Here is a 13,420-nt window from a genome sequence, read left to right as displayed (position 1 = left end):
GTTGCATCGCAAGTGCAACGCAGCTCCAGCAAGGCTCGGGGGTGCCCTATCTCTAACATGCTGCATCAATCCTTACGCCTGCGTCAAGCAGGCGCAGGGTTTTGACGCAGCATGGCCCTAAAAGTGACTGAGTGAAATCTTGTAGATTTCACTCCGCCACTTTTAGGAGGCGTTCTTGCGCCAGAACGCCTACATGTGGCGCAGGGCTTTACAACGTGACGCATCTCCCAGATGCGTCACGTTGTAATTTCCCCACAGCATGGTGCTGGCTTTGCGCCGCCGCTGCGTCACAAAAGTGATGCAACAGCTGTGTAAAAGAGACGCAAGGGGCTTGTAAATCTGCCCCTCAGTATTTATGAACTTACATTACATGTATGTACACTGTCATTTACTGAATTGAGTCTGACATGGACATCTCGTGTATTTTTGTGGCTTACGCAACTGTATTGGCCAACCCTCAACCTTGGCATGCTTGTGATCTGTGTGTCCTGTCACTGCTACATGTGCCAGTTCCAAAACCAGTCCACCAAAGGAGAACATGAAGAGTCCAGATTTAATTGAGTTGGCCATTGAGATGGAGTTGCAGCTAATAAACATCTGGACAAGTGTCATCTGCTTTGTAGCATTGTATGGGACAAGATCAATGCCGAATATAGGTCACACATCCACATTGGATCTGGGGTACTTCTCTAGCTATATTGTGAGTCTAGCCTTTTGCCGTCCCCACACATCATCGGACAATCCAGTGCCACATATTGGCTTTGTTGACTTAAGAGGTAATGCAGTACACTGGTGAACAGTGGTGGGTGGTTGTGACAGCTACCTGTACATGTGAAATGTCATACAGGCCACTGAGGGTGAGGCATCTGTCAGTGGACACGCCTTGCACATTTAGGAACACTTAAGAGTGATGCAAGGATCCCAAAGTCTGCCTTGACTCAATGGCACATGATGATCTGTCTCAATTGGAACCCAAACTTTACAAATGCTATGAAAGTCACAGAATCCAATACCCTTTGGCCTGCCATGCACACACTGGACAGTGTCTGCACCATTGCTCATCCAATGCACACATCAGTTATGATTTCCTTGGTGCAATGGTAGTTGTGCTGGCAGAGCTGATTCAATATGAATGCACAAGTGTGGCTCATTTACCCAGATGTCATGAAGTAACTACAACTCCCAAAATGCACTCTGCCCTGTTCAGTCCATATGCCACAGTGTGCCTTTTTAATCTTGGTGACTGCTGCATGGACACGGAATTGGTGAATGGAGGCATGGGACACACAATGGTACAGCACTGTTTTACTCACATCATACTCCCAGACACATATTGCATATGATGCACTTACTAGGTTCCTGCTGCTCATGCTCCTCCAGCTGAGCATGGAGAGTCGGCCAAGCTGCTCGCAGGACCCTCCTGTACAGTGGGGTGAGGCGAGGATGATGCACATGGTGCTGGGAAGACTAGCCCACCTGCTCTGTAGCCTTGTGGCGGGAACAGCGCTTTAGGACTTCCCAGCGCTTGCGGCATGACCTAGCACTCCTGGTGCATACTCCCACTGTACTGCAGCGCTCGCCTATGTTGGCCCATAGCCTGGCCCAGGCTGCAGTGCTCGGCTGGTACTCAGGGTCCACATATAGCTGAGGAAATTTGCCCAGCACCCCCTCTACCAATATGTCCAATTCCCTTTCTGTGAAAGGGGGTGCTCTCTCTTCATACTCCTCAGCCATTTTGGGGAATAAGTGTAATGAGAGCAGCAGGATGTCTGAGGATCTGATCAGTGATAGAGGATGACTCAGAATGAATACAAAATGGCTGCCAACTACTACCTGTGATGTATTTCCTGTCTCCCACTTCCTGTATAACATTGCCTGTATGATGTGTTCCGTTTTTTTGGGGGATATTACGGCCCAAAAACATAGTTTCTGGATCCGGTGCATCGTATCCGCGCACGCGCACTATGCCGCAAAACCGGAAATTACATTTTTGGGCTGTAACCTCCGAAAATGAACCGGAACACATAATTTCATACAGGCAATGTTTTTTTTTTAACAGATATTATTGTCATACAGGCAATGTTATACAGGAAGTGGGAGACAGGAAATACATCACAGGAAGTAGTTGGCAGCCATTTTGTATTCATCCTGATCCATCCACAATCAGTAATCAAATCCATTGCCATCCTGCTATTCTGTTGTAGATAAAACAGAAATGACAATGCAGATGAGAATCATGAATATGTAAGAAAAGGGGGAACAGACAATTCTGTGACATTTCTGCACGGACGGGGAGTGGGGGGGTCTGACACAACATCAAACCACAGTTTCATTTTCTCCTACTTTGCATTATGGTACATGTAGTCCATATGGAGTGCTCATTATCAGAGATGTGTGATGTGTTACATAACATTGGAGTGGAGCAGTGTGGATATATCACAGACAAATGGGGACAGATTTACAAGCCCCGTATGCCACATTTCCGCCACAGTTGCGTCACTTTTGTGGTGCAGAGGCAGCGCAAAGCCAGTGCCATGCTGTGGGGTATTTTCAACGTGACGCATCTGGGAGATGTGTCACATTGTAAAGCCTTTCGCCACAGTTGGGCGATCGGGCGCGGGGGGCGTCCCGGCGCAGGAACACCTCCTAAAAGTGGCTGAGTGAAATCTACAAGATTTCTCTCAGTCACTTTTATGGACATGCTGCGTCACAACCCTGCGCCTGCTTGAAGCAGGCGTAAGGATTGATGTAGCATGGTAGGCATAGGGTCACTGCGAACCTTGCTTGAGCTGTGTCGCACTTGCGACATCACTCCAGCAGTGCGTTACCTTTATGGCAGTAGATGCGTCACACATCTGTCTAGTCTTGTTCCATGGTGCGCCGCATTATAAATGCTAATTTCAACAAAACAGGGTTCCTCTAACATCATGAATCACGCTAGATTTTTACCAGCAGGAGTCCCTTTCATTGACCCTGCGCTTATTTTATTTTTTGCATCTTGACTTGCACAGAACGTGATCTATACGTTAGCACATGCAGTGTCTGTTGGGCCATGATTCTTATTGTAAAATGGTTAGTATTGGGGGGCATTCAGACATTTCAATGACACATATCATTTATTTTTAGTGCTTACTACTTACCCAGTAGCCACATGTTGCCAAATTCTCCAGCAGCCATCCGTCGGGCAAGAGGTGACATGCAGAATATGAAGCTGTCATGGGTACTGCCTGGCAACACTGCATGCACATTGATGAACCTCCCACTGGCATCACAGACAGCTTGCACATTGATGGAATGCCATCTGTGTTTGTTGCAGAAGATGTGTGCAATGTGTCGGGGTGGCTGAAGGGCCACATGGGTGCAATCAATTGTACCCAGCACACGGAATTGTGCAAGGAGATACACATTTCTTGCTGCACTTTGTCTCATGGCCAGTGTATTAGGCATTTGTATATGGTTGGGGGCTCTAGCAGTGATGCATCTCAGTACTTGATGCAGGCATCGCGACTGGCTTGCCTGGGAAATGACCACATGGTCACTGGAGACCCTTTGGAAAGACCCAGTGGCAAAGAAGTGGAGAGCAGAAAGGATCTTGAGATATGCTGGTATTGCATGTGAACAGCAGGTCACAGATTCAAGTTCCTGCTCTCACTCACATACCATATCCAAGATGACTTCTGGTGGGAAACTGTACCTGGCCCTTACATCTTGGCTGGTCATTCCAAATAGGTTGATCCTCTGTCTGAAGATCCTCTCTGCTCTCCTCCTCCTCCTCCTCCTCCTCAAGTAGTTTTGCCGCATGGCAAGGGTCAGTGCTACAAACACATTCAGTGACATCCTGAAAGGGTTTCTTTGTGTCTTCTCTGCATTAATACATGCTGCAGGGCTAGGATTGGCTGCAGTGTGTCAGCTGATCCATGGTGGGGGATGATAGGCACTTGGACAGGTGTTTATCCTTGGCTAACATGAACAGCTGCCATAATTCGTATCTTCCAGCCCGGAATCGGAAATTACGGCGCAGAGCCGGAAATTGCGGGCCGGATTCGTAAAGTCCGCCGCAGTGCCGTAAGTTACGGCCCGGAAGCGGAAATTACGGCCCGGGAGCAGACGTAATGTTAGTAGTCTTAAGTCTATTCTGTGAATACCGAAAGTAGTATGTTCATTCTGTGAATACTGAAAGTAGTAAGTCATTCTGTGAATACTGAAAGTAGTAAGTTCATTCTGTGAATGCCAAAAGTAGTAAGTGCATTCCGGGAATACCAAAATAGTAGGAAGTTTAGGATTTAGTCTTAAGTTCATTCTGTGAATCGGGTCCACAGTTCAGGTCAGGGAGGGTAATCAATAAAGCCACTCATACACAGCTGGGGGCTGCTTGCTAGTAAGTGGCATATTAGAGATAGAGGGGTTCCAGACTGGGAATAGATTTAGATTCATAGAAAACTTCACTTTCAAAATTAATGAATATACAAGAAATATATAGTGGTATGGTTGTTTTTATTCACAACATACCCACAACCTACTATTGGTTATAACAGTATTCAATCAATTACATTCATTGGTTAATTATACTTTGTTTTGTGCCCACGCGCGCAACAGGGAGGGGGAGTGGGGAAGTGCTGGTGTTGTGAAGGAAATCTGTGATTGAGTGCAGAAAAACTTCAATTCATTAAAACAAGCAGAGATAGAATTGCATTTCATTCTATTATACAATCATAAAATTATTTCCAATGGCTCCCTTTCCAGGGGGCACATTAAGCTGTTTCAATAAGTCAGAGAGAATCACATGAAAGACAGTCTTCTGATGTGGCTGGATTAATCCCACTTTGGGCCAGAAGCTGGTATTGTTGTAGGTATAGTCTACGTTTCGACCCTTGAGATAGGAGGGACAGTACCCCTTACGGAGCGGGTCTTCATCAGGATGAGGGATGGGGTGGGCAGGGTTCCTAGGAACGATTAAAAACAGTATTTAGATGAGGAGGGGTTCGAAAGAATCCCCATCACTATTTACGATTGGACGCCCAATTGGGCGTATTAGGATAAGTTGAGAAACAGAGGATTATGAATGTAAACTTAATGCTATTGCCCTAATTATGAGGCCGACATGGATTCATTCAGATTAAAACGAGGTCTAGTACTGGAGAAAAATTACCTTAAAGTTAATTCCCGGACATGACATCAAAGTGTGGAAGCGGAGGGTCCTGCAATATAAATGCATCATTTGTAGCTACCACTCGGGAGGTTGCCCGATGGTCTGAGTGGGTAACGAAGTAAAACAGGTTTACCTCGCGCTCAATTGAAAACAGCGTCGGTAGAGAATAGGAGCACCCACAGGTAAACGGGTCTTCCGGTAGACGCTAAAAAGTAAAATTGGGCATTGTTTAGGTTCATGGGGCTATCTTACTATGTAACATATCAACCGGGCACCGGGGTAGTTTGGCTCACCTTAGGATCGAATCGCGATGCGTCAAAAAGGGTTTCTCTCTAGAAAAGACAGCATCGATCATTGCATTTGCGTGTGCGTTATATGCTTCCCTGATACGTTGGAAGAGGGGGCGTGTCCCATGTCATCATGGACATGATGGACAGACTAGGATGTTGTGGGATGATAAGGCGCTTTTGGGTTAGTATCCCTGATACGAGTATAGAATAACTTAAAAGCCCATCATGCAAAATAAAAACTTACTATCAATTTTGTCACACATTGTAGCATGGTTGTACATCAAATGCGAAATATAACAAGACATAAATTTAAAGTGAATTTTTTCTCTTTCCATAGTAAATGCCCTCGAAACATAACGCACTTGCCTCACAGGGTAGTGTAGGTTATAATCGGCCATAAATTTAGGACATTATACAACATATTCAGTGCACTTACCAGTGAAAGGTCGTGAAGACTGAAGAATCAAAGAGATACCATACATTGGTTTGAAAGACAGTAGAATAGGAAAAATAGATTTGGATCATAGAGTGGCTAATTGGGAAAAATTGTTCTCTGCATCATTGAGGCCGTTCTGGACCGAATCGAAAAATGAAATCCATTTCAACTCTCTGACGTTGAGAATTGTTGTGATGTCACCTCCTCTTGGACCCAATGTCACGTGTTCTAGAATGATCCATCTCAGACTTTCAGGAGACTGGCTCTTGGTCTCACAGTGTTCTACAAACAGTGCCCCGGTAACTTTGCATCTGATGCGACTACAATGTTACAGGAAACGTACTTTGGCCTTTTGTTGTGTCTGACCCACATAGATCATATCACATGGGCAGATTATGCAGTAGATAACGTTCGCAGTGTTATAGTTGGTTTGGAATTTGAGTGTTATACAGTGATGTTTGAGCACAAATTCTTTGGTTTGAATGGTGGAGGGGCAAGCTTTGCACTTCCCACATTTATAATGTCCCACAATGGGTGCCAGATTCCAGATGGATGTTATGGTTGGAGATGTAGGGGTCTCAAGAAATGAAGCGACCACATGGTCCCTAATGCTCCTGGCTTTTTTAAAGGAATGCATAGGGATATTGTTATTGCCTAGATCCTCGACTACCAAAGGCCAATGCTTGTTGATAGTCTTTTTTATAGCATTGCTCTTTGTGTTGTATGTGGTCACACATATTAATCGTTCCTCTCCCATTGATGGCTGGGCTATGGGTTCCAGAAGTGCTTCCCGATGGTTGAACCATGCTTGTTTTTTCGCCTTTTTTAGTGAGCCTTTTGGGATATCCTTGTTCTATCAGGCGATCCATAAGATTTGCTGATTCCACCATATAATCTTCTTTCATAGAACAATTTCTCCTAATCCTTAAAAATTGACCAAAAGGTAAATTGTACCGTAGGCCCCTCGGGTGGTGGCTGCAATATTGGAGCAGAGAGTTGCGTTCCACTGGTTTTCTGAATAAGGTCGTGTGTAGTTTGTCGTTCTCCGCTATAATCGTCAAATCCAGAGAACTCTCTTATATCTACCCACCATGGTAGATAAAGAAGTCCTAACGTATACAGAGGATTATATCCAGCAACTATTACATGACCCTGCAAATAATTTCCTTTCCTCCAACACTCCGGTCATTGACATTATACTCAACGACAAGGTGACCCAGCTAGAACGTCTTGAAAAGAAACTGATTAGAACTCGCCTACACGGCCATTTCCTTGCTCAATGCTTACAATCAAATATAATACCTGTGGGTCTACAGATCAAAATTGAACATGCCATTTTTGTGGATATTCCTAAATTTAGGGAAGGTTTTAGCTTTGTCGCAAATAACTGTTCTCGGCACTGGATGGTGCTGGGGATTGAGACGGCGGCGGAACAGGTCACTATTCTTACTAAGCAAATAACCGACCTTAAGGCTGAAATCTCAGTCGATAATACCCTAACTAACTCAATAGAAGCATTGACCAAACTAGTAGCAACCCTACATGATTTTGAAACCACCACCATCAAAAGGAAATTAGAGAAACTTGGTCGCGATCTACACCTCTACGACAAGAAAAAAACGTACCCCTATCTACTGTATTGTATTGTATTGTAGGTGTACTTGTATAGCGCGGTCCTGTCGCCCCAAGGGCATCCTGGCGCTTGAGATCCGGTCAACAACACTTCCACTGCTCAGACATCCCTAGGGAAGAGATGCGTTTTTAGGGCTTTCCTAAACGGGAAGTAGTCCCTTTGACTTCTCAAAGGGAGTGGCAGGGAGTTCCAGAGTTTATCCGCTGCGACACTAAACGAGTGGCCACCCATCCTTACTCTCTGGAACCTCGGAACCACAAGCAATTGTGCCATACAGGAATATTACTATCGACAGAATCGACAGGGACGTTTCACGAACCGGGGATACAGGGGCGCCACAGGAAGATGACCTTTTACAACCTTCTCCGACTCATCCTACAGCTCCGGAGAAGACACAGAACATAAAGGCCCGAGCACATCCTACGGATACCAGGACCCAAATCGCCCCCCTTATCAATCTAATTCTTTTTTAGGACAAGGCACATGGAGACCACCAAGGGGCCGCGGCAACAATTGGAACAGAGGTACAAACCGGGGCCACCAGGGTCCTCCAATCGAATGGGAAGGCAACAGGAGAGGGAGAGGTGTGAAGGAAGTATGCTTCCCCCCAGAGCAACACGGAGAGAGATCCACCCGACGTAAAAACTACAGATGGTGAGACCCACTGTGAGCCCGGTGATCAACCTTTCATCCTACACCCTAAAAAATGAAGAAAATAATGTACTAAGCAAAGGCCTATTGTACGTTCCAACAGCTTTGCCGAATGAATTCAACATTTTGACTGAACTTCATAGATTCTTCAGGAAGATAAGGTTAAGATATTTCTTCAGAGATAGACCTGCACAGCTCAAGTCATCAGCCACAGGTCTAAAAATACCCTCCACCTTCGTTCCTCCCAGACACACAGTGACTCAGAGGATCCTGGCCTATGAAAGCATTGTAACCAGCGATGTTAAAAAAATCCTGAATGAGAGAACCTACATCAAATTTAACATCAAAAAAACTGAAAGGATGGCTCTGTTTTCTCTAAAAAACAATAAAGACGTGGTAATCAAGCAGGCAGACAAAGGCGGTGCCATCGTCATACAAGATGCAATCAAATACAAGGAAGAAATTTGGAGACAATAGAACAATGGTATTAGTTACAGGAAACTGGCTGGAGATCCATCGAAAGAACTTGCATTAGAGATTGAAAGAGTGACTAAGGAAGGCCTTGACCAGGGTTTCTTATCAGAATCAGAATACAAATATCTAAACCAAAAGAACCCTCGCCTGTCCACTATTTACACCTTACCGAAGGTCCATAAGAATCTGCAGAAACCTCCAGGCCGCCCGATCGTGTCAGGTTGCGGTTCTCTCCTGGAGCCCTTGTGCCGCTATATTGACTTTTTTCTCAAACCCCTTGCCGAAAAAAACAAAACATATCTGTGTGACACTACCCATACTATCATTATTGTAGAGGGGAGACCATTTAAATCAGAAAAGGATCTCTTGGCCACCTGCGACATTGTTTCGCTCTACACGAGTATCCCACAGGAAGAGGCCTTGGCTGCAATGGAAATGGCGCTTGATCAACGTGAAGCACAAGTTCGTGTCCCCACCAAATTCATCATCCTTCTTCTCAAAATTGCAATGATGAGGAACTTTTTCATTTTCCAGAATTGTTTCTACTTACAAACCAAGGGAGTAGCCATGGGGGCAGCTTTTGCCCCAGATCTGGCCAAAATATTTATGTCCATGTTTGAGAACACATTCATTTTCAATGACTCTAATCCTTTCAAGTCCAGCATCCACCTTTGGATGCGTTACATTGATGATATCCTGCTGATTTGGTCTGGGTGTGAATCTGAAATTAACACATTCCATTCATGGCTTAACTAAAAGTCTCCCGACATCCAATTCACGATACAATTTGACAAGAAAAGGATAGACTTTCTGGATTTGACGATTATAGCGGAGAACGACAAACTACACACAACCTTATTCAGAAAACCAGCGGAACGCAACTCTCTGCTCCAATATTGCAGCCACCACCCGAGGGGCCTACGGGACAATTTACCTTTTGTTCAATTTTTAGGGATTAGGAGAAATTGTTCTATGAAAGAAGATTATATGGTGGAATCAGCAAATCTTATGGATCGCCTAATAGAACGAGGATATCCCAAAAGGCTCACTAAAAAGGCGAGAAAACGAGCATGGTTCAACCATCGGGAAGCACTTCTGGAACCCATAGCCCGGCCATCAATGGGAGAGGAACGATTAATATGTGTGACCACATACAACACAAAAGAGCAATGCTATAAAAAAGACTATCAACAAGCATTGGCCTTTGGTAGTCGAGGATCTAGGCAATAACAATCTCCCTATGCATTCCTTTAAAAAAGCCAGGAGCATTAGGGACCATGTGGTATCTTCATTTCTTGAGACCCCTACATCTCCAACCATAACATCCATCTGGAATCTGGCACATATTGTGGGACATTATAAATGTGGGAAGTGCAAAGCTTGCCCCTCCACCATTCAAACCAAAGAATTTGTGCTCAAACATCACTGTATAACACTCAAATCCCAAACCAACTGTAACACTGCGAACGTTATATACTGCATAATCTTCCCATGTGATATGATCTATGTGGGTCAGACACAACAAAAGGCCAAAGTACGTTTCCTGCAACATTGTAGTCGCATCAGATGCAAAGTTACCGGGGCACCGTTGGTAGAACACTGTGGGACCAAGAGCCACACTCCTGAAAGTCTGAGATGGATCATTCTAGAACACGTGACATTGGGTCCAAGAGGAGGTGACATCACAACAATTCTCAACGTCAGAGTTGAAATGGATTTCATTTTTCGATTCGGTCCAGAACGGCCTCAATGTTGCAGAGAACAATTTTTCCCAATTAGCCACTCTATGATCCAAATCTATTTTTCCTATTCTACTGTCTTTCAAACCAATGCTATGGAATCTCTTTGATTCTTCAGTCTTCACGACCTTTCACTGGTACGTGCACTGAATATGTTGTATAATGTCCTAAATTTATGGCCGATTATAACCTACACTACCCTGTTAGGCAAGTGCGTTATGTTTCGAGCGCATTTACTATGGAAAGAGAAAAAATTCACTTTAAATTTATGTCTTGTTATATTTCGCATTTGATGTACAACCATGCTACAATGTGTGACAAAATTGATAGTAAGGTTTCTATTTTGCATGATGGGCTTTTAAGTTATTCTATACTCGTATCAGGGATCCTAACCCAAAAGCACCTTATCATCCCACAACATCCTAGTCTGTCCATCATGTCCATGGGACACGCCCCCTCTTCCAACGCGTCAGGGAAGCTTATAACGCACACGCGAATGCAATGATTGATGCTGTCTTTTCTCGAGAGAAACTCTTTTTGACGCATCGCGATTCGATCCTAAGGTGAGCCAAACTGCCCCGCTGCCCGGTTGATATGTTACATAGTAAGATAGCCCAGTGAACCCAAACAATGCCCAATTTTACTTTTTAGCGTCTACCGGAAGACCCGTTTACCTGTGGGTGCTCCCATTCTCTACCGAAGCTGTTTTCAATTGAGCGCGAGGTAAGCCTGTTTTACTTCTTTACCCACTCAGCCCATCGTGCAACCTCCGAGTGGTAGCTACAAATGTTGCATTTATATTGCAGGACCCTCCGCTTCCACACTTTGATGTCATGTCCGAGAATTAACTTTAAGGTAATTTTTCTCCAGTACTAGACCTCGTTTTAATCTGAATTAATCCATGTCGGCCTCATAATTAGGGCAATAGCATTAAGTTTAAATTTATAACCCTCTGTTTCTCAATTTATCTAAATAATCCCAATTGGGCGTCCAATCGTAAATAGTGATGGGGATTCTTTCGAACCCCTCCTCATCTAAATCCTGTTTTTAATCGTTCCTAGGAACCCTGCCCACCCCATCCCTCGTCCTGATGAAAACCCGCTCCGTAAGGGGTACTGTCCCTACTATCTCAAGGGTCGAAACGTTGACTATACCTACCACAATACCAGCTTCTGGCCCAAAGCGGGATTAATCCAGCCACATCAGAAGACTGTCTTTCATGTGATTCTCTCTGACTTAGTGAAGCAGCTTAATGTGGTCCCTGGAAAGGGAGCCATTGGAAATAATTGTATGATTGTATAATAGAATGAAATGCAATTCTATCTCTGCTTGTTTTAATGAAATTAAGTTTTTCTGCACGCAATCACAGATTTCCTTCACAACACCAGCACTTCCCCACTCCCCCTCCCTGTTGCGGGTGTGGGCACAAAACAAAGTATAATTAACCAATGAATGTAATTGATTAAATACTGCTATAACCAATAGTAGGTTTTGGGTATGTTGTGAATAAAAACAACAATGCCACTGAGATATGTTTCTTGTATATTCATTAATTTTGAAAGTGACGTTTTCTATGAATCTAAATCTATTCCCAGTCTGGGACCCCTCTATTTCTAATACTCAACTACCCAGGTCCCTTTGACTAATTGGGTTAACCGTTTCTTATATACCTGCTAGTAAGTGGCAGGCAGATTTAGCAGTGCTTGTGTTTGTGGGCGGCAGGCGTGCAGGATGCATCGGTGGGGGTCGTACAGGAAAATAAAGCACACAATTCACGTCTAACAGGCTAATAAATAAAGCCACTCATACATGACTGGGGGCTGCTTGCTAATAAGCTGTAGGCATGCTGAATGCGTCGGTGGGGACGTACAGTGAAACAAAGCACACAGTTCAGGTCAGGGAGGATAATCAATAAAGCCACTCATACACGGCTGGGGGCTGCTTGCTAATTAGCGGCAGGCGCGCTGAATGCGTTGGTGGGGCTGTACAGCAAAACAAAGCACACAGTTCAGGTCAGGGAGGGTAATCAATAAAGCCACTCATACACGGCTGGGGGCTGCTTGCTAGTAAGTGTCAGGCAGCTTTAGCAGTGTTTGTGTTGGTGGGGTCAGGCGTGTTGCTTGCGTCGGTGGGGGCCGTACAGGAAAAAAAGCACGCAGTTCACGTCTAACAGGCTAATAAATAAAGCCACTCATACATTGCTGGGGGCTGCTTGCTAGTAAGCGGCAGGCAGCTTTATCAGTGTTTAAAAAGCCCTATGTGTGCCCATGCCGGGTGGCAGAGGGCATCTAAATACAAAGCCTACTTGCCTCTGGCAGCTGTACCAAACAATTTACGTCCTCTCCCTGCCACTCTTACACGGCTGGGGGCTGCTTGCTGGCGGGCGGCAGGCGCATTGAATGCGTTGTTGGGGCGTACAAAAAAAAATAAACAGTTCAGTTCTGGAATGGTAATAAATAAAGCCACTTATACACAGCTTGGGGCTGCTTGATAGTAAGTGGGAGGCGCGCTGGATGCGTCGGAAAACGAGTGTCTGATTACAGGTTTAAAGGCATGCGGGGCCCTTGTCTTTCTGTCGCTAAATTGCTTGCTTTTAAAACAACACCCGATCAGCTAGGGCTGTAACCTTCTACCCTTTATAAACATCACAACAGCTGGCAAAATATATGGGTCTGGCACACAATAGCCAGAACCAGAAACCTTCTACACTCCATCAACATCACATGCTTAAAATGAAGTCCAACAAAAACTGCAAACCAAAACAACGCCCTTAATACAAGTTAAGGGTCCAATAGCCATAGGTGTGGCTAAGAGCCCAAAAGGAGGGACTTAAAACACTATATACCCATACCAAGTACAGAAACTTTGAAAGGCACACTGGAGAACAAATGAAAACAACTATTTAAAAAGCCACTAACATAAGTATATACTGCATGTCTCAACTAGAAGCGCAAGCGCTGCGTAGGGGAGACCTAAAAAGCTGGTTTGTCTTACGAACATCTTTTGTCCTTTCTACATAATAAAGTGGAGCTCTTCTAACATCTAGTG

This window comes from Lissotriton vulgaris, chromosome 8, assembly GCF_964263255.1.
Source record: "Lissotriton vulgaris chromosome 8, aLisVul1.2, whole genome shotgun sequence".
Lineage (NCBI taxonomy): Eukaryota > Metazoa > Chordata > Amphibia > Caudata > Salamandridae > Lissotriton > Lissotriton vulgaris.
Note: the sequence above shows the minus strand (reverse complement) of the source record.